General features: G+C 40.6%; 1 pseudogene; it reads left to right on the forward strand.

The window, feature by feature from the left end:
- Positions 1 to 2503: 2503 nt before the first annotated feature.
- Positions 2504 to 23753, forward strand: part of LOC115332329 — a 69768-nt pseudogene continuing 48518 nt past the window's right edge.

The following is a 23753-nucleotide window of genomic DNA, read 5'->3' on the forward strand; positions in this document are numbered from 1 at the left end:
CACTTCTATTTCTTATATATATTAACGATCTTCCCACGCATGTATCTTCTTCTATTAGCCTATTCGCTGATGACTGTGTAATTTATAAGGAAATCATTAACGACTCTGACATATCTGCTCTTCAGACCGATATTAACAACGTCACCCGCTGGTGCGATAATTGGCTTATGGAACTTAACACCTTTAAATGTAAATCTATGAGAGTGTCCCGTCAAAATAACACTTGTCCCTCCTACTGTAATAATAACTCCACCTTGCTTTCTGTGTCAACCTATAAATATCTCGGTGTTCATATAACTAACGATCTCTCCTGGAACATCCATGTCGACTATATCACTAACAACGCTAATCGCTTATTAGGCTATCTCAGAAGAAACTTTTCCCTTGCCCCTGTTTCACTTAAACTTCTCCTATATAAAACTTTAGTGCGCACCAAGCTTGAGTATGCAGGCTCTATCTGGAACCCTGGCGTATCCCTAGCATCATCCATTGAATCCATTCAAAATCGCTCCGCACGTTTTGTACTTTCTAACTATCACCGTACAGCCAGCGTCACCTCCATGAAAGCGTCTCTACATTTGCCCAATCTCTCCTTTCGTAGAAAAATAGCTCGCCTCTGCTTATTTCACAAAATGTATCACTCTAACCCAGCACTTCGAGCCTCATTAATTTCAGAACCATCATACATATCGCCGCGCACCGATCATCCACTAAAAGTAGGAATCCCCTACTGCATCACTTCCACCTTTTATGCCTCCTTCCTACCTCTGACCTCCGTCGACTGGAACCGCCTTCCCGCATCCGTAGTCTCACTTACTGACGCTGCTGATTTTAAAACCGCCATAACTGATGTTTTTAACAATGTTCCATAGCGATTCTGTACCTTGTGTTTGTTTGTTTTTTGCGTTTTGTTTTTATTGTTCACCTTATATTGATGTATATATTTCCACTCCTCTCTGTAATGCCTTCGGGCCCTGAGAGTATAATAAATGAAATGAAATGAAATGAAATTTGATCTGTTCCGGAGGGCAGCATCCAGGAGCCTTCCTTTTTAATGTTTACTTAAACGATGTGAATATAAACCCAATACTAAATTGTCATATACGCAGACTACACCAGCGTACTCCTTTCCTCTACAAACAGCCATGAATCTGGTAGCGCAGCTTTTGTTCGATAGTCAAGGTTTGGGGCTTAGGCGCAAATAATATATTGAGCGTAAACAGTGGTAGATCAAAAGCCAACTTCTTTCATTCAGAGTGAAAACGCACGTCTGTGAACGGACCTATATCATACAACGTAGCTGTAATAAATGTTAGTAATTTTATAACGTGGTGTTTATAATTAATAAGAGTATGCCATGGATCCGTTGCGTAAACAATTTTGCCTCAAAATTATCCCGTGTAAAGGGCTTGACTCAGCACCACAGTTACCCTTCCAACTGGCATGAAAACATTAGTTTACAATGCTTCATTTTATTTTCAGTTAGCTACTACAGTACATGCACGGTTTCTAATTTTGATATTTTTTAAAAGAGAAGAGAGTCATTTGTAATGCGCGCTATGATTGATATACCAACATCATGCTTAAAATACTTGAAATTTTAAAATTGCATACCCTTCATAAATATAGAGAATTCATTAATAAAAATAGCAAAAAGGAACTGTTATATTACTGAAATTAGCAGGTATATAACAAAGAAATCATTTTTACCTTACAATCAACAATGCATGTTGGAACGTTCGCTCATGCAGGTTGGACTATGGGCAGCATATGCTTGGACATTTAGTTTTTCAATTTTATATTATTTCAAAATCAGTAACAACGATATATGTAATTTTTTTTAATATTTACCTTGCATGGCTTTGCACAACAATTTTAACGTACATATTTAAACTTTGTGGTCGTCTTGTTTTTTTCTGTTTTATGTTGGGTTGTATGAATTAGTATTTTTGTGCGGAACCATTTTGTGATCATCCACGGTATGAACTGTTCGCTCACCAACCGCCTATTTGTCGGATACCTGTCAAGCTTCATTTTGAAGTTTTTTGCTCATTCGCCATAATTAGTACAAATAAAAAAAAATAGATTAATTATTATGAACTAACCTAGAGGTTAGCTTGTCTTACTAGTGTGTAATTGCCTCGTTATAGACCAAGCTGCTTTTTTATGCAAGCTACGGACAGCGCTTTCTTCAAGTTTCTACAACTTCATGATCTCTTATATTTGAACTTTAAATAGAAAGCTATTGACCACCAACGCAGCTGCCATTTTAAAGGCTCTTCCCTCCTTCGAGTGCCCAAATGCCATCAAAGACACAAAGCAAAGATAGTAGAAGGAGCAGGGTTCTTGACGAAAAAGTCCCTTATATCCAAGCCTGCTCTACGTCATGTATGTCCTTTTCTACTCAAAACGACCAAAGGTAAAAAATCATTATACGAATCAACAAGGAATAGATATATATAAAAGCTAGAGTTAAAGCGGCTAACATCATCACTTGGCGAAGATGTTGTGGCATGTTATTTTAAGTGTCGTATCTACTTTAATCCAAGAAGCCACTTCAAATGGTATGTAGTATTTTTGTGTCCAACCAGTATATTTGCCAGTGGGCGTTCATCGGATGTTATACGTATTAGCGTATATTCGATTATGTATTTCTCAGCCTATCTGATATTCGCTTCTGTGTTCTTCATATTTGTTTATTTCAAAATCGCTTGTCATGATGACACGAAACGTATTTTGAGAGTGGCGGAATTTTGAAAATGGCTGCGCTTTATTCAACTAAGGAATCACATAGGTAGCTCAGCTTTTGGGGTAAAATTTCTCCTTTCTTGGGCACTTTAGGACTTAAAAGGCTCGCAGAAGCGAAGGCACATCCGAAATTGAAATTACTTCGCAAGAGTCCGGGTTTGTTTCGTGAAACAAGCGCCAGCGTTCGAATCCACTTCGGGTAGTTTGGCTCTCATCTATCATACGTGGATTAAAATCAAGAAATAGTTGTTGCTGTCATGATTGATTTCTAGTTGTTAGGTTTTAAAAGGGTAACTTTGGCCCCTACCTGTCAGACATGTGCCATATCTTTCCTTCTGCTTGTTTGGGTGTCATCTGGCATTTTTGTCTACAAAGTTAAAACAGACCGTTATTTGGCTAACCAAAAAAATTCATCAAAACCACAAAAAAGTACTCTGGCACTAACTAACGCCTCGGCGCAAAACTGCAGTAGACCCAAAATAGCCCCGTATGATTGCCAAGATTATGCCGAAATAGATGCTACGGCAGACATTTGTCAAGGTGGACGCTGTATCACATTATGTGCCGTATAGGCACCAGCTGAGGACTTCAACTATGGTGCCTAGAACACGTGTCCGACTGGTGTGTTTACCGCGCCCAAAAAAGTGGTCCATGCTGCCGCCGATCGCGTTCCTGGCGGCGTCCCAACAGCTGTGGTGCATGTAGCAGACGCCTGTTTTTCTGCACGTCGCTTTCACTGTAACAGTCCACGGAAGATACAACAGCCAGAAGTTGGGACGCCTGGGACGCCGTGACGACAGCGACACTCGCGTTCGCTTGTGCTTTTCGCCAGCATTTCTACGGCCAACCGTAAGGATCGCGACAGGCAACAGCATGACACTCCGGCTTCTGTGACGTCATTTGTTGCCACTTGGGGACCTCTTTTGCTGTATGGGCGGGATAGGACGCTAAACACATCAGTTGGAGACGCGATCCAGGCACCATACTTCCTCTAAGTGCAGACTATCCAGAAAAAATATTTTAACATAGATTTGCCATTGAGGCATATACCGAAGCGTTCGGGTTATTGTCCGGTAAATACACTGATACCACAGTTCTACCGTTCACCGACGCTCTATGAAAGATTGTTTTGATCCAATCACATAACACAATATGACCATGCCCAGGTACCACGCCAGAGAGATGCTCAACGTGGGCAAACATGTGCAAACATAGGGGCCTGACTTGGGCCCAGTTGGGTTTTGCCCCATGGCGCTGGTCACTGCCAAAATCGTTGCCTAATCATAGCAGTTGCTCAGAGATCCCAGGGCATGCCGAAGTTTAGCTTTTCTCTAACCCCCCAAAGGAGTGCCAAAGTACGTGTCATTCTTGAGCTTTAACTGCCAAAGTAAATCCCAGTTAGGGAATTCCGTACATGGCAAAGTTTGGTTTTTCTCTGGTCCGCAACAGCAGTACCAAATTAAGTGCCATTACATGAGCCATAACTGCCAAAGTAAATCCTAACTTGGGGATTCCGGGTATGCCGAAGTTCGGCTTTTCTCTGGCTAGCCATTGGAGTGTCAAATATGTGCCAACAAAAGCCCAGAGGGCCGCCGAAGCTTGCGATTTCTCCGGTGTCCCGAAAAAGTGCTCTTTTTCGCTCTCCAGAACAAACTTAAATAAGTGTTCGAAACAAGATGGTCACATGTCATCAGCTCCGTTCCCAAGCAGCGCAGCGTTTATTGGTTGTGTCGGGCCAGTTCGGGACGAAAATTGTTTGCGATCTTTGCCAGATGTCAGTTTTGCACTACTGCTCGATATCCGGTAGGTTTTCACGTGCCGTCGTTGCACCACTGGTCTAGTATTAGCGCAATATCGGGCGAACACTCTACGATGCTTCTGATCCGTATCGCTCGGATGTCGTGCAAGTTTCATTAATAGGCCGTTGCATATCAATTGTTGCATATCAAACACATACACGGACCAACAAAATTGTTTCCGGTCGGTCCGACAACCTCATTAAACCTCTATCATTACATGCCGTTTATTCTCAACAAAGTTACAAAAGTTATACTTCTTTTAAAACGAAAAGCAAAACTATTAAATAAAATTGGCACTGTTTTCACGCCAAGCATGAATTGAGAGTAAGCACCACTACTACGAGAAGCATGTTTGCAGTGTACTTACTAATAAAAGAGCAACACAAAACAATCCGTGATAGATGCATAATCTGACTCCGGCGGTGCACGGCCACACAAACACAAAGTCAAGAAAGAAGAAGGCCACCCACATTTAAGGGAAGACTCCCTCTCGCCGAAGATCAGATGTTCCTTATCGAAGCGCGTCCAACAACCACAGCACAACAATTCCATGGATTCCGCCGAAGAAAACGTCCATTACCAAAAAGCACAACATTTCGGCCGTTTACAACGAAAAACCACAACCGCGACTGCAGCGCACAAAAGCTGCAGTACACTGAAGAGCGCGTTTCGGAAACCGGGCCTCCGTGGACCTTCTGCCCATCTCCAGAACTTGGGAAACGGCGAAGACTTCGGCCCCAGTAATCCCAAGAGTGCATCAGAGGGAGTCACGTGAAAAGATATTGGACAAGCGTTTTTGTTTGACTCGTCCTATGGAGATGGGTTAAAAGTTTCGATTCACCCCTCTGAATTTTTAAAACGGCCGTTACGCTCGCTTAGAGAAACACAAAGACAAAAGCTGGTGGGGAAGCATACCAAAACGCGAGGTCGAAAGAAGATGAGCAATGCAGTTAAGCTAATTCTAAATTTTTGTCTGACTGGAATTACTGTAGGAAATGGAAGACAATAATGTTTCGTAGCCGACGATTGGTTTCGTGGGGAGGGGGAAGTGGAAAATTTTGAGACGATGGAGTGCCAAGCTTAATGTTGTAAAATACATTGCATGAGCGTTAAAAGAAAATCGTCTCCGCCAGGATTTCATCTCAGTTTTTCTGAGTGTAAAGCGTGCGCGGTACTACAGCCCCACGGCCGTATCTGCTTTTCTTTTTCTTTTCGCTGGGCTTTGACAGCTGTCAGTCACATTGAAAAACACGGCGAAACATCCAGTCAATTTTCCAACGCGTGGTCTAATAATGGCATGTGTTGAGGAGACGTGCGCACATCAGTCTAGCGCAGCGCTCGCCTGATGGCAGCAATTGCGATAACGTCGAATCAATCTCACGGCGCGTCCAGATATTGGCGTGGGAACCTACGCCCGAGTACAACAATCCGACGCTATCTGTGTTTGCAAAATTATCGTTGTAAAGTCAGGCCGCGACCCAACATTCGTCCCTCCTTTAGGCTGGAGAAATCAAGAGATACCAAATTAAAATAGAAAGTTGCGAGCAAAATTATGCTTGATTTTTATTTAATTAATTTGCAGACGACCTGCGTACCACTAATACTTCATCGGTAATCTATCTCTAAACGTAAATTAAACAGCGCCAACGGGACCTGCCCTGATTACCTCACTCTGTTACTTCGTATAAATTGAGGTTCAAAGGTGCCATTCGATAACCGTATCATCAGACAATGAAGCCTAACTCTTGCACTTGTTCAGTGGTTTGGAACGAAAGACGTCAGATGAACACCGAGCTTTCACGCAGGAAGCCTAACTCTGGCAATTGTTTGGCAATTTGGGCTCAACAATGCCAGATGGTAGCCAAACTCCCAGACAGTAAGCCTAACCCTCAGTTGTTAGGTGGCTTTTGCCCATAGCTGCCAGATGACAGCCGACCTATCTGAGTGTGAAGCATAACTTTGACACTTGTTTTGCGATTTGGGTCCAAAGATATTAGATGACAACGGAACTATCAGGCAATAATCCTAATTTTGGCACAGGCTTGGCGATTTTCGGCTCGAAGAGGCCAGATGACAGCCGAACTAACAGAAAGTAAAGTCTAAATCTGGCACTTCTTTGGTGAATTAAGGCCGAAATACCCAGACATTTACCAAAGGTCAGATATAGCACTACCTTAGCATATTCGGGCTTCTCAAGTTTCAAAATGTCCGAGCAATTACCTCATTTTGGCCTATATATTTGTGCTACCCTAAAATATACTGAAAGTAGGATTTTATAGATACCATTGAGAGCGACCCAATGATATAGTTCTAAATGTCTTTAATATTACATTAACTAATGCAATTTAGTTATAATGGTTTGAATATATAACTAATGTGACTAATTAAGTTCATATACAACCGGGATTTCCCAGTACATCCGTGAATTTTCGAGGCATGGCAAGGAACTTATTGGAGGTGTAGCTTCTTACGTTGCATACGATGCGCCAGTTTTGGATAACTCGGTGTTTTATGTTAGAGTGACCTCGCCCGATCCAGTCAAGGGCTTCTGTGTTAATGATCCGTAACGTGCTAAGTAGTATTCTGACACAGGACTGACCTAAATGCAACATAGTGATCATTATTCAAGAAAACATTACTGAAATAATTACAAGGTTTAAACATATTTCTTATTGCTGACGCGCTTGTAATAGACGAAAGAAAAATCAAAACAATGAGTAGGGCAATGTGTTACAAGCGATAACTTTTGTTCTTGAGTAAGTCCTATTTTTATGCGCAACGAGAAACCGCGGAAAAACTTCAAAGACAAAAAGTTATAGACACAAATGCTGATAGTTACAGCTCTTTCGCCTTCAACAGCTTAATCGTCTTTGTGATTTGTTCCCTGTTTCTTATGTCATGAACCAACTCGCCTGCATTGTCGCTTTCTCTGAATTTATGAGAAAATGTCAATCTGAGGAATTACAGGAGGAAAGTAACAGAAGTAAAGTCCTTGAATGATATGTGAGGCAGTATTATATAAAGCATGGTTTGTCAATGAAATTAATATTGCATAGTTGGCGTGGCGTGGCCGCAGTAACGTGAGAAAAATTGTCGAAGGTTACGTGAGAAAGTGGCATTTAATACTTGCGTCTTTGAAATGGTTGCAGCTGCGCTTTGAGACGTATGTGCTTGTCGCTGTCTGGTCCGTTCGTTTCCAGTGTGAATTATAAGAAAAATATGCATATCTAAATATGGCCTAAGATGTTATAGTGCTGGCGATTGCAAGCTTTCTTGGCTAAGCTGAAAGGAGCAGTTAATTATACAAATCATTTTAACCCCCGTTATGCATACGTAAGGCTACAAAACTAGCTTTGCCCGACCACAAATTTTAACGAAATATTCTTGTTGCGAAACCCATTTGAACGATCCTGAACACGCCTCTGTTTTAGACTCAAATCTTTTAAAAATAAGCGTATTTCGCGACCACTCCCAGCTCGAAGAGAGGCGCGTGACAAAACTATTTTCATAAAAACCTTTTTGTTTTTGCTATAAGATTATTTTGTTGCATAAGTGTCTCACCTGAAGATTTAACCAAAATGTGTCTAGAGAGCCATAGTTCCCTCAAAGGTGTAAACTTTTTGCACCTGACAATATGGTAGTTTTTGCCTACACTCTTCTATGCGTGTGCCTGCATAATGAATTTCCAATGAGGTAGGTTTTTCTAAACTTTCTATACGTTTTAGTTTCTATTGGTTATTTATTTTTCTTATTTTATACTATTCCAAACTTTCCAATCTGTCAATCAATCTTGCGTCTCGCCATGTACCTTGTGTTAAATTTTTGGTGTATGGTTTATTCGTTCACTTGATAAACAGGACCTGGCAAGGAATACATTGCCTATCCACGCCTACTTGAGGAAAGAGGAACAAATGGGGAAACGTTATTGCATATTAAGGATGGACTAACACTGCGATTGGAGAAAATTTCTTCCCTGGGAGAAAATTTTGTCTTTACCGAAAGAAATGGACCTCAGATAGTTCGCAGACAGGTATGTTTTTTGTTGATATATTACCCTTTTACGATCATCATGATCCTACATATATAGGCATCAACGAAATGCTGGCGAACTTTGAACACACTCTACATACCTTTCGATCGTTATTTTGCTTACAACCGTCGCTCGTTTCTACATACCTACCATGGAACAGAGGTTTGGGCCTAAAATATAGAGAAGTTTAGCATCGTTCAGTCGTAAAAGAAAAATGCTGTAACCAAAGCAATTACACTTTCAAAATATTAATAAAAGTACATACTATCCGGTACAACCGAAATAACAAAAGTTATTCAGGTTATTTGCCGGCAACGAGACAAAATTCACGCGCGTTTTCCCATAGGCAGACTGGAAAACCAGACTGCATGCTGTCTGCTTCAATTTGTAACCGGAAGTCCCGTAGACAGTAGCGCCAGCTGAGCCTCTAGTGTTTATTGTACTAGCTCTATGGTTTTAATCAATAGAAAGTTCGAACGTGGCGCCGCACAGCTTTTTTTTTTTTTTTTTTTTCTGAGAAACCACTTTAACTTTATTTCTAGCCTAGATAAGTGAATAATTATAGACGGTACTCTGACGTGTTTCGCGGGCAATGCGCGTAAGGCAACTACGTCGTTTTTATAGAGGCCGGAGCTGCAACCTGGACGCAGCCTCATGGACCTTTTGATGCGGGTTTTAAGTTTCTGGTGTACTGATTTTATTATTTCCCAGTTGAGCTTCCTCGTTTACCACTCGAGATTATTTATTCAACCTCGTAATCCGTGGATTTCATGAGTCAGGTTTCGTTTTTATAGAACGGTTATACGCATAACAATTTCTTTAATGTTTTTTTTTTGTTCTGAAGTCGCTTTGTAAGGGTGTTGTCATACTTTTCAGAGAGTTTTTGGACTTCCTAATACTGTCCACGACTATTTCAGTGGGCCGGAGCATCCAACTTACGACTCACCTCCCTAAGGGGGGTTGCTATGACAGTCTGATTATTGTTTTCATGCCCGGCTCGCATTAGGTTTTTCAAATCTGCAACTGGGGCAGCGCCAAACCTTTCTATAGCCATCTCTTTTAGATTTAAATGTTCACTCCGCTACACCAGTGCAGTCATCCTAGTGATAATACAGTCGGCAATCGGAGCATGACGACACAATCTCAGTTGCATGTAGTGCCTCGTCAAATTGCAAACAAACGGCATTCTCGTTACATGACATTTGCCAGTACAAGGCAAATTAGGAAACAAAACATCGACAGCAGTGAATGTGGCACTAGCAGCAGCAGTGACATCCAGTACTTGGTATAGCAACATGAAATACAAGACAAACCTAAAAATAGCACAGAAAGACGTCGGGCATTTGCTACCAACGACGCTGCTCTCGTCGTCAAACTTACAGTTCACGCGACCGAGTGGCTCTTATATCGCATACATCGGGGCGGTGCTCTTGCACTTGATCCGTTGACCAAAGGCACACGTGCGATGGCAACACATGTTTCTTGGAACAACTTTTCAATGTGTTTATTCGAAGACGGTCTAAAAGTTCACAGCTTTTTAGAAGCCCTCCGAGCAGTGCGCAACCTTCAGGAAGCTGAAAATAACAAAGGAAAAGGTCACCCGTGTGCTAAAACTGACGCTGTGGCCGCTGGCCAAGTGAAAACCCGCGCGACTATATGGCCTTTACATCGCAGCTTTTGCGGTGGCGTTGTCATAGTTAAACCCGTGACCAAACACGCACACGCTGATAAGGAAAATTTTTTTGAGGTTTACTTTTTCCGCCGATTACTTCATTCATGTCAGAAAATTTACACCTTCCCGGCAGCAGTCCAAGCATTGGGTTATCTTAGAGTGTGTTTCCAGCAATGCCACCGCCTCTGCCAAATAACAATCAGCTACGCCTGAAACATAATAAGTTTATATAAAATATGTTAGTGATCTTAGAAAACCAGCTTGCAAAATTATTATTATTTTATTCCTAACTTTGTGATGACAAAGGCAGAGTGCAAAGAGTCATTATGCTAGCTGTAGTAATTCGCTCTTTCCTCAAAATGTTTAGAGTCTAATCAACAAAGAACTAAACAAAACACGTGACGTCTGGCGGAAAAATTCTTCTTTCGAGTAGCACATTTTGATAGCCTTCCTATTTATTACAATCATCTCATATTTGTTGTGAAACACATGCTGAATAAGTAGCAAAGCCAAAATTGTTTGCGTATAATACTAAAAGTAGGCATCGAATGTTTTTATGCTTAATTGCTATGAATATCACTCTTATTTGGTTCAATTCTAACAGAAACTCTAAATATTTGATACGTTTGCTGATAATGTATGCAGCCTACTCTTAGTGATGCGCTAGATTTAAAAATACGACATGGAAGTCTTACTTTCCAAAATTACGAAAGGCATCTGTCACGCCCAGCGGAGGATTGAGGAATAATTTTGACCACCTGGGGAATCTTTTGACCTGCAACCGAACGCTCGGTTACACGGCGCCTTCTCCGCAATATGCCTCCATCATATCGTGGCCACCAAGGCCGGAATTCGAACCCGCCTCCCAGGGATCCGTAGCCTGGCGCTTTACCTCGGCGCCGCCGAGGCAGCTGGCTAGATTTCAAAGATAGGTTAGCAATGCGAAGTCTTGTTATGAAAATTAACTTTCTGAAACAAATAATCGCAGTAAACAGGTGAATTTTACGAGCGTGTTTGTTGGATTAATACCCGATTCAAAGAAAGCAGAACACAAACAAGGGACAGAGACCGACATGTCAGTCTCTGTACCCCATTAGCGTTTCGAATTTTTTTATTTATTGTAACCTGTTGGTACGTTAAATATAAATATTCAACTTGTGCGTCTTATTTGTTAACATTATCCTTACGTTTCATTTTTAATGCTGAAAAGGTTTAAAAGTAAAATTTAATATTTGATTGAAATATTTATATATTAATTTTGTTGACATTTCAATATTTTTTATATTTATGGTTCCCGCATTACATTTGAAAAAACCATTCCAAGCGTAACACAAACAGTTTTACACAATTGAGAAATGATCCACTATTACGCACTGCTTGCAAATATCATTTTGCACTACCTATTTTCTAGATAGCTTAACTACCGACTACTTAAAAAGATTGTATTAATGAGAATCTGTCAAACCTAGAAGGGCGGTCAAGTAATAAATATGTCAGCAGTGAGAGAGTGCAGGCGAACTGGCAATTAATCGACATCTTGTAAACCCTGAGATGGGGAACGATAAAAAAAAAACGTGCGAACACAACAAAATCTCAATAATAGATTTTGTTGTGTTCGTCCGTTTTTTATCGTTCTCCATCTCAGGGTTTACAAGATGTCGAATAAATATGGCAGTTTTATAATTATCTTTTTTTTTCAGATTTAACGCATTTTTGTGAAATGCACTTCAGATCTCTAAAGATAGACAAATTCTTAAATTTTCGAAACGAAAACGATACAATTAGCGTTTAAAATATATATTTTTAACTTGGCTTTTCTAACATTTAAATTAATTAGATGTAGAAGTGAACAAATTAACCTGCTAGATCATTGCCAATTTCATAGAATCCAACTTCTGTTAAGAACTGCATGACCAAAGGTCCAATAGTGCGATCGAAATCACGAGAGTTGCCACTTTTACCGTACCTTCCAGATGAACCCGAAAGAACTCCAGGACGGCTTGTTCGAGGACAAGCACAAATTGGCCGCTGTGTCCGTGAAGCAAACAAACGAAGGAGTAGAAATCGTGTGTTACTTTTAATTATAAATATGCATTTGCTTTATCATTAGCATTAGAGGGGCACTATATACGTAACGCAGATTACTCGAAAATATATATGTGTCTTAATATATATAAAATGCAAAAAAGTATACCATGATATAAATGTTTCCTCAGAGGTGACTGTTGGGGCATGATATCACCCCGTAATTTGTATTCCTGCAAAAGTTATTAGAAAGCATGTTACACTGAGCAGGTTACAACATGAAGATTGAGAAGACGGTAATTGATATTAATATTTTCGATAGTTAAATATCGGTAAAGCATAAATTAAAATACTGCGATGCTTACAAAGCAACCTCTAAATCCAGTCCCATGAACATTTTGATTGCATAATTAAAACAGTATACTCTAAGCAAGAGCAGGCTATTTCAAGCTTCGAGCAATAAAGCATGTGCGACCTACATCGTAAATTGCATGAGTCCAGGGTCATCGTATGAAAATCCGAGCATACGAAGTGAAGATCTATTGGCTTAGCTTTTGGCAAATAAAAATAATCTTACAGTTTGCTATTGTAAAATGTAAAAAAGTGAACTACAAAATAAAGGAACGACAAACCATATAAATATTGTATCAATACACAGGACGGAATGCTCAGCCCCACTTTGAGAATTGCTCCGCTTCCCTTCATGGCTCGATCTCAATATGGGAGCATTGCACACAATGTCTCCGAGATTAAAGTGCACGCTGACTATAACAATGATTACATACGTAAGTAACTTTTTTCAAGCTTAAATTTACATTTTCGTGTCTTCTAGGATGCTTGCCAAGCAGTCATATTTTAATGTAATTTAAATTCTATGTAATTGCGACGTGCTTGTGACTTTCTTAGTTTACTCAATATTAAGTCTGATTTTGGAGCTATGTAAGGTAAAACGTGAAGAAAAAGCAAACCAGTGCACAATGTTTGTTCAATCAGATTTACTGCTCATTCCCCTTAACTGACTCTTCCACAAAATATTTCTTATTCAGTTCGTTTGTACTTTAAGAACTGTGTGGTCCTTTCGCAAACTAAACCGCTAGATATAATGCGCGTACGTCAAATTTTTATATTTGAAAATACTGGTAACCCGAGATTGTAGTTTGATTTGGGTGATTACCGTTTGCATATTTGTTTTGCATAGTACCAGTTATAGATCGTACGAGCAAACGTATCATTCCAATCTTAAGCAACTTGCTTGAAGAGTGAGCCTTTCTTTGCCTTTGCTGCGCTGGAACGTGGGGCTGGCAACTAATTTCGGGCAAGGCGCAGCAACTATGAGATATGCGCTCGCGATCATGAGGACCATCGCCGATGGTCCCGATTCGCTTGTGTGGACCTGGGGCTTGGTTGACATCCCAACTTGGTGCACTACGGAAAAAGTAAATGCGAACGCCGCCCACAGGACGAGTGACCAAAACTCATGGTGCAGTTCAAGTTTGTGACTGAAATCTATAGTAGGATGCACGTTCGCACGAAACGGCGACTTTGTTATCGCGGCTTCGTTCTTACATCGCCTATTGAGGTTGTTAAATTTCCGTTGGTGACGCTGTTCACATCGGCGATAAAGTCGCTTGTCGCGGCTTCGTTGGCGATGCGGTTTATGTCGACGATTGTATTGCTTGTCACACCATAGCGGCCGACGTTAGCACGATCGCTTTCCTCAACGCGTCTTCAAATTCGGCGGCCTTGGCAGTCTTGGACACGACGTTCTATACTCTTAGGCCTTCCGGCAACGTTGAAATAAAATACTGTTAACTTCATTTTCGCGGGCTCGATATTTCTCAAGTTTTACGAAGCGTGACCTTTAGGAATATTTGACCGTCAAAATATTTTGTTTTGGAGGGTCAGGCTTAGTGTCTGTTGCCATAGGGTAATTTATATGCGTAATTTAATTCTAGCGGTATTTCCGACCTCTCAGAATTCGCTAAAAATAGGTCATTGAAACATTAAGTCGTTTACAGTGTACTGGAATGAATTGTTACATCAAGAAGCAGCGGCTATCAGCAACGTTGAGCAATAGCCAGCCTGACTGACTGACTTGCTTCGGCCTGTAGCCTGTCTATAGGCCGAACCAGGTCCCTGTTTTTACGTATATAACTCTTTCTAAACCTACATCATTACCAACGCGCTCACTAACATGTGTAGCCTCGTACATTTCGCGTTGTTCTGTTTTTCCCCCTGGCGTCGTATAACGACTTCTCGGAAGCTTCGAAAACGGATCACTCGGGAAGAAAACAATTAGACACCTTGAAGTACACAATACCTGCATTTCAGAATCGCTCATATACGCCCCGCCCGAATGTATACAAGGGAATAGCTATGTGCGATTGCTGTTAGCTATGATAGTTATTTTTACTGCGCGAGCTCTCCTAATGAATGCTCGTGCATGCGCGCATATCCTGCTTTAAGTCAGTCTGAGACTAGGGAGCGTGCACTTAACGGATTTCGGCTTATATTGGTGCGTTTTTCTCGACAGTTGTTTTTTTGTGGCAAAGGAGTAAATCTCGCCCTGTTTGAGGGGTTATCCCTCACGCTCTTCTGCTTGCACAGCGTTGCACAGCAATAAAAACGAACCTGGGAAGGGGCTATGCGGACACTACAAAGTACTGGCCTCTGCGAACGTAAACCCGTAATGCTGGTCGCGACCCCTCGGAACGGCGCTCGTGACCACTCCCAGCGAGTGCACATAGTTTTGAATCGACGCCGCTAGGTGGCGCGGCATTGATAAAGGGGCCTATTGTTTTGTCTTGGAGAGGTGTTTTTTCGTTTTGTTTTTTTCTTGTATAACTATGGAGGGTATTTTCCAGTTGTCTAGCATTAGGATTCATTGATGCTTTATAAAATCATGCAAACAAAACATGACATACACAAAAGTAGACGGGGTACATTTTGTTAAAAGTAAATAAAGTAAATCAGTAAGCAATCCCAATAAGCTTTATGCGATCAGTTAAATTTTTCATAATCACTGTCGCGGAACATATTTTCGGGTATCCTTGTTGTAGTCTTTACGAGTAATTTTTGTTGCCCTGTTCTCTAAAATGAGCGTTTGGTTGTATTGCATAGCCAAGATGCGTATATATTTCCAATTGAAGGTACTCCTGGTTGACGTATACAAAAACTTACCTGCGGCAAGGTTGTTGAAATTTTAAAAACAGACTGGGGGCGGGGGGGGGGGGGGGAGGGGGGGGAAGCAACGCCAATTGAAGACATGTAAAATTATATTCACTGGTGATCTCATTGTTTCCCCCCAAAAACCTGGTCATACGACTAATAAGCGCGGAAATCGAAAGTTGAATTTTTTAGCAAGAGTTTTTCTGCTCCACAATAAGTGCCAGTTATTGAAAGTCACATTAAGATAACACCTATTCTGATATCTTTTTTTTTTCAGTTCAACCAGACGCTTTATTGAAAGCACGTGCTCTGAACTATTACTACATTAGACGTAAGTAAATATGTGACCATAACTTGGATTTCTTTGTATGTGCTTTTCGCATTTCATTTAATTCTGACAACGCGGAAAAAATCATTATGTTTTTCCTTTTTTTTTTCCCTAATCCTGCTTTCACTCTACCTTTGCGACTTAATTTTCGCGGGCTCAAATTTTCGCGAATCGGGCCAACGCTGAAAATTTGAAATTATTCCCGGGTTCTAACTTTCGCGAATCGTTTCCATATTGCCCGAATTGTTCCCGGGACGTATTTTTAGCGAATTGTAGGCAATTTGCGAAATTCAAGAAAATTAGGTTCCCGCGAACATTTAATCGTTTACACTATATTTTATTATCAATATAATCGTTCAGTGTTTTGGGAAGGAAGTATTTCAGCATTTTTGTTTCGTAATTAATTCAACATATATCCACCCTCCAGTATTGGCTATGACGGGTTGAGTAAGCGGGTTCGTTTCTAGTTAACGAAGCCAGTGAGTGTAGATTCTGCGTGTTACGTTTTAATTCTGTTTGAAAGCTCTGACTTAACCTACTAGTATACAAATAAAAAAAAAATTTATACTTCAAAGTCACTCAAACAGCAAAGCATGACAGTATAGTGAGTATAGTGAATGCCGAATGCACTGAATAGGTAGACCATTTGTATTTTTCCGCTGTCCCGTGCCATTAGCTGGCGCGCGTTGTCGTACTGCAGCAACACATCGAAAGTAAGCAAACTCCGGAATTTGGACTTGATCGCAGACTTTGAATTTTTCTCGTGTAGGATACAATATTGCGTGCTCTTGACCAGGATTATTCATTCTTCTTTGACATGTGTGTCTTTCTCGTAAATTATCCCCCCGTTTTGTGCTCTCGCATGAAGTGGCATGTTTTCCTGTACCTCTGCGGTTGTGCTTATATAGGGGGCCGAGGGCCTTGTCAAGCTCTCTTATACAGCTTTTTCCTCCGACATCCACCATCAATGTAGATGTAAATAAACGAATTATATTCCGCGAGGATTGAAATGTTCGAATATTGCATCTTAGTGGTCCCAGAGGAGCATAAGCATAATTCTTGCCCTGGATATAAACTGCCCAGAACTTTGCTTTTGCTGACTAAGTGCACCTCCACTCTTTGTTTGCCCGCATCGTCTCTAGCTGGGCATAGTGGATTCTACTTTCGTGCTTACTGACAATGCGCGGAAGAAAATGATCTCTTTTGGCTTTATTGCGTCGAAGCCGCGTCTCGCATAACTTTCACATGGCGCTTCTAAATGTCTGGTGTAAGATGTTTTGGTTCCCACCCGGGCGACAACTTTGGTACTGCACAATACCGTGAAAAATGTGTGCTCTGAGCTTGACTAATGCTCAATATAAGACTAATTATCAGACATGACTAATGTTCAATAAACAAAAATTGTGAGCATAATAAGTGTGAGACTTTTTGTTATCCACCAAATTTTTTCAGACTTGGGGCGCTCTTGCGAGTTATGCAAGTTGTTTCACGGAAGGTGGACAAATTCGATATTGCGAAAACTATGCGTGGCAACAAAAAAAAAAGCTTGTGTCGTTGTAGTTCTGGGCCAGGGGCCTATTTAGGAAAACTATTGAAATCCGGGATTGTTAATTATTTTTGCCTAATTAACTTTTTATCATTGTGTTCAAGGGCATAATTTCAGTTAGAAAATTGCTCAGCATTATCATAAAAAACTAAATCACTAAATTGCAGAATGATAGAAGGCACGCAAAGCAATTTTACGGCTTTCTGAAAAAGCGCGCTAATCCGACGGGTTCCTAAGTTTCGGTTTGCAGTTGGAGCGCACCTCGGCTCCGACGGCACCGCGTCCCGTGAAGAAATAGTGCAACCAGCCTCAGCTGTGTTGCGGTTGGTTAGTTGCAAGATTTCTCCTCGGGGCGCGGTGCTGTCGGGGCCGAGATCAGCTCCAATATCAAACCGAAACTTAAAAACCCGCCGAATTTCCGCGGTTGTTCAGAAAGTCGTAAAATGCTTCGGGCGCCTTCTATTATTCTGAAATTTATTGATTTAGTGTTTTTCGATAATGCTGAGCAATTTTACAATTGAAACCATGCCCTTAAACACAATATTAAAAAAGTTACTTACGCAAAAATAATTAACATCCTAATTATCACGGACTTTAATATTCTTTTCTAAATGAACTTCCAAAACTGACGCGCCCCATCGCGGCGAAATACCACGCAGTGCACTCTGGGAACTAGTTGGCCACTCAGTTTCGGTTTCGACTGAGCAGCTCCATCTCATGCTGTCGCGCCGCGACCGAACGCGCTGCTTGCGCTTTCGATTATCTGACTTTTCACTACTTTCATTTTGGAGCGATACAAAATAAACACCGGGGCACTTTCTTTGGTTCCGGAAACACCATATATTATGAGTGCGTATGCAAACGTAGTAAGACGTAGCTTAGTCACCTCACCTTTGAGTTCAATTTCAATAATCAAGTCTAGTACCAGTGAACAACAACTGAAATTTGGTCACCTGGAGCCTTACACGTATTTTGTTTGCCAAACGTCCGCTTCTTGTTACTTCATTGGGCGAAAAGCAAGCCGCATCCTCACAGGAGTATCAAAGTTGAGCCCAGCGTTGACGCATAAACTTTTAAGGAAACGCAATAAATTCGACCCAACTATTGCACCAAAGATACTATGATGTCTTCCTCGTGTCATCATGTATCTCCCACTCAAATTGTATGCTGATAAAAGATTAAGTTTTCGTAAACGCTGAGATCGGCTAGCTACGACGGAGGCCCTAACAAGCGTCCCTACTCCTCGCTAAGCCTTTTTGGACGAGCTTTTACTGACGCCCAAGATCTCTGCCTGAACGGTGTGTCTGAAATTATCTCGGCATACTCAGGCAGGAAGAAAGCAAACACATAACAAATATTATGGCCATTAGCAACCGTCAAATGCACTTTGAATAATTTCGTTCGTTTGGCGCACCGCATAGGGGTTCACACCCGTCCGGCGTACTTCAGGCGAACGGTGCGACGTTTTTCGCACAAGTGCTCGACTTTTGCTTTCTTAAAACGGTTTGTATGAGCGAATTTGCCTATACGATTGGCAGGATAACGTTATGCGAATACGCGATGTTGAATATTAATAAAATGCAAGTGGGTGGGGACTTCGTTTCGTGCAGTGCTGCGGGTCAGTACAGATAAGAGATAAGAAGTGAGCTTTTCAATGGCGCCTTCGAGTTTTACCTCACGTACTCAGGCGTATTAAGAAAACAGTAATTGCAAAACATATTATTTCGTCTATGGACACATGAAACAAACAAACTTCCTGATCAACAACACTAATGTAAAGGCGCGAACTCGATGTATGCATACTTATTGGTTGCTGCAGCTTGTTAATTCGTACACAAGCAAGATCCCCGAGCTTCGCAGCGTCGACATTCCCAGCACTGGCTGGTCCACATACCTCGAAACGCTAACAGAAAGGCTCAAGTACAAAAATACAACAAGCATGTGTTAAGACAAGCTATACGTCTCGGGCTTGTGCTAAAGCTTCGAGGTCTGGCCATTTAGGTTAGTTTAGAGACCACAAATGACGCTCTCGGGACCGGAAAACGACGACGTGTCACGTGTCAATCGAAACCAAAACCCTGCCCCTCTCCTCCCTGGCCAACTAGTTCCCAGAGTGCAACGCGCGCCGTGTTGCATGCAGGGCTTTATGGAAGTAGTCTATAGGCCACTGGCCCGGGGACCAGCTCGACACAACCTTTTTTTGTTGCGATGCGCAGTTAACGCAATATCGAATTTGTTCACTTTTCGTGAAACACCCTTTGAGCGAGGCTAATCAAAGGAGCCATAAAGGAGCGTGCAATAATTTTTTTATTTAGTTCTGCAGAGCGCACCTCCTCCGCGTCATAGACTCAGCCTTCCAGAAGATGGCCCGTGCTGAAGACGCAGCCAATGGTTGTCGATATACTCACACGGCTTCAGTCAACTGTCGCCCACAGATAACAAACCCGATCAACCGATCACTGTTTGTTAGCTCGTGTCCGTTATAACGGCCCTTGAATGCAGAGACGCCCTAAGGTATTTTAAAGGCGAGCACATGCCTATGCACTAAGCCTTACGCAAGCCTCACATGTGCGTGCGTAACTGGGTCGATATCCCATTGTTACTGAGTGCCGCCTGGTACATAGTCCATCAGGACAACATCTGGCGGCTGATCCAAGCATCACAAATGCATTGAATAATGTTTGGTGCAATTTATGCGAAAAAATAGGTTCAAAATAATTTTGTTCGTAAGAAGTGCGCCGAAAGCGCTTCGGTTTAGAAAGCACTAATATGACTTTACACTTCGCTGCGTATATGCTCAAGTAAGGATTTCGACCGACCTCACTAGGGTGAAATTCCCCTTACCGGAAATATGACTGAGTCAATAATAGTGAAAGGCGATAACTAGGAATTTGAAGTGGATATAAAGCGATATTGTTTTTACAATAAATATAGAAAAGTTTAATCAAATAGAAAATGTGCCGCGAACGTGGTAACCCAGAAGCACGATAAAGGAAAATTCGAATATTTTTCCATGAGCGTACATGAAACTATATATATATATATATATATATATATATATATATATATATTACGTTTTTTTGTTGCAAGATGTTAGAGTGAGCTCAACTTTAATCACTATTTTATTCACACGAAATTATCCACCAATAATATAATGGCAGGGCTAGGCAGATATGGTCTAAACATTATTCGGGAATGCAAGTACTTAAATATAAATATGTTAAGCCCCGAAATCCAGATACTGAAGTACATTTGTCTTTTATATAACGAGATATATTTTAGTTACTTCTGGAAAAACGTCAAAAACGTATTCCGAAATACAGATACAAATACCTATAGGTATACAATGGTTCCCGAACGGTGCTACGTACGGAGGTTGTAGTTCGTGGTGAATGAAATATGTAACTTGTGGTTCGGCGTCTTTTTTTTTTCTTTTAATTTTATAAACATCAACTTACTTCGAACTTTTTATTTATCATTCATGCCGGTAAAGCATATCACCCCTGCTGAACCACGTAGTTACTGAACGGTAAAGGCTGCATGCCATGCTTGACGAAATGCGTTTGACCAAAACAAGCCCTGTCTTGCCGTGAGGGCGCATCTCAAACTATTGTCTTATCTGCTTCTGAGTCACCCATAGTGGGCGTAGATTTGATAACAGAGCCGTACGTTTTCTTCACTCAATTTCTTTACAGCGTTCGCTCCGGTAAATTGGAAAGAGTGGAAGGCTTTGTGAGAAAACCTTATTTTGTTACTCTTGCAAATAGCCTTCTTTAAACCACTTTTTTAATGTTGATTATTGTGATGGATAATGTTGCAGCGCGGGTTTATATTATAAATTCTTAATCATCTTGCACCAAGCAGATGTTTTAGCTTTGAAATTTATCGTAAACAATAAAACAAATATAACCAGATACCTAAGACTTGTAAAGTATCGCGAGAGTAAAGTATCGCGTGAAATACATTGCAAATGTATTTCACTACTGAGATACAAATACATTTGTCAAATGTATCTCAATAAAGAGAGACAGATACTCGAAAGTATTTCTAAAATACTATCACGATACATTTTTATCGTGATACTGCTCAGCCCTGTATGTGGGTAATATTTGGTTAATTATTTTTTTCCCAAACACTAATCAAACTGCGAATTTCTGCTTGTTCCGCTCATTAGAGACAGTTTTTCATGCAATCTATTTTTACTTTAACGCTTTCAGCAACTCCAAAACCTGTAACTATTCCCGCCGTTTTTGAGGTTGAAGTAAAACTTGTTGTTGACAAACATCACCACAAGCATTTCAAAACTTTGGAAGACTTAATAAAATACCTTCTTCTCATCATTACTATGGTAAGAGATATTTACCTTGCTAATTCAGTTCGAAATATGATATCTCTAAGAATTCATAGCGTAATGTAGCATTACCGAGGATAAATAATTTTATTCACCAAAACACCAAGGTGATGAGTGTAAATTTTGTATAGTCAAAAATACTCAAAATAATGATGTTCAGTCAGAACAAGGAAACGCATATCTTGCAATTATTCCTCTTTTTTGAACTCCTACGTGGTTTTTACCTTGATGACGCATTCAAATTGCATAAGCTCGGTACGAACACGATCATAGGTGCTCCTGAGTAGTCATATAACACAAATAGGGAATCGGAATGTCTACTGTTCCATATGATCGAAAAATCTAGACTTAACATATTTCACTACTAGATTCACTACTAGATTCACTACTAGATTCACTAACACGTGGCACATGTCTATGTAAAACACTATGCATTATTGACTGAGGTGGTGAATGAAGTGTTTTGTTTTGGTTAATTTGAATGGTGCCTGCATTACAGGTCAGAATTTGTGATTTGACATGCCTTAGGCAATGGCTGTCAATTTTTACATACACAACATTTTCTTTTCAACGCATATCATTCTACCATTACTATAGGATGGGAATTGCAAGACGTATCTTTCAAAAGTTCAAGCCTCCAACCACCACTCGAACGTTTTGTCGTTCTTTGCCTGCACGGCAAAGCTCGGGGTACACGAGACGTCCAATCGTCATCGAGAGTAGAAAGACCTGGCTGGAAGCCGGTCAACTGGAGGGCACTTTCACTGTTTTAATACTTTCAGTACTCATTAGGTAGTATCCTCTTCAATTCTACAAAAGAGTACAAATGCATTTTGCATCAAACTCAATTTACACCACCTCAAGTTCAACCTGTCTCAAACACCACCGAAGCTTAGCGGAAGTATGCTTAACCCACGTGAAGATTGCCAGGACGTAATTAGCTCACTTACCAACCAAACATAAGGCATTTAAATGCCCACATGAAGTAAAAAAAATTATGATTCAGGAATTTAGTGCCCCAGTATCCTTCCTATTTGGCTACGCATGTTACAACCAAAAAGCGTAAAACTTAACGCCAGCCAATAAGAGAATATTACAACGAAGTTTTACATTTTTGTTCTAAGTATATGTTTATGGTCGAGCACAATGATGGACTGTGTGTATCTCCTTACCCCGAAAAATGACGGCTACAAATCGAACCGAAATATTGCTGCAGAATCGACATATATATATGCAATTGTAAGCTTGATTACTTTAATAAAAACTAACAAATCGTCCTATTCACTCCCTGGAAATACTTATATTGTTGCAAAAGTTTATTCAGAAGTTTAATTTCTGAGCACAGTTTCATGCCACCTGATTAAATACTTCCAAACTTTCATGTGTCTTATTTAGCCTAACAACAATAATATGGTACGTAAAGGAGCGCTAGCGATGCCATTTATTTGTACCAAAGTGCATTTTACTAACATCAATATAACAAATAAATATTTACTGTTTCACTGACTTAACAATAGACACGAAAATAGAAAAGCAAACCAAACAAGCAAGTTCAAAACAGCTCGCCTAAAATAGCACGTTGTAAAACCACCATATTACGATCTAACTACAGCACATAGGCTAAAACACTCGAGATAAAAGCCCAGCATCCGTTTCTTCAGGGAACGTTCTTGCTTCAATTCACATTATTGATTTTATTTTTGAATAAACCAACTTTATAAACCGGCGACCAGCTTTATTTTCTTACAAGGATCTAATCTTTCCAGATGTCGCACAGGTACCAAGAGGTTACTTCCCCGAAGGTCAAGTTTCTCCTGGTGGAAGTTGAAAAAGACAATGTATGTATTTGGCACATGCTATTTTCATGCCTCATTTTCAGACATGCTCATTAAAACTCATACCAAACATGCGTATGTATTTTTATCTTTCAGGGCACCTTCTACAGTGATACACTCTATGATACTGATCCGATGCAGCCTAATGGCAATAAAAACATATTCCTTAATGCTGAAACGACCCTGATGAAACTTGTACAGACGCAAAATAACAGCGAAGCTGACGTTGTGGTCCTGGTTAGTGGGTAAGA

This window comes from Ixodes scapularis, unplaced genomic scaffold (assembly GCF_016920785.2).
Source record: "Ixodes scapularis isolate PalLabHiFi unplaced genomic scaffold, ASM1692078v2 PGA_scaffold4__175_contigs__length_147842914, whole genome shotgun sequence".
Taxonomy (NCBI): Eukaryota; Metazoa; Arthropoda; class Arachnida; order Ixodida; family Ixodidae; genus Ixodes; species Ixodes scapularis.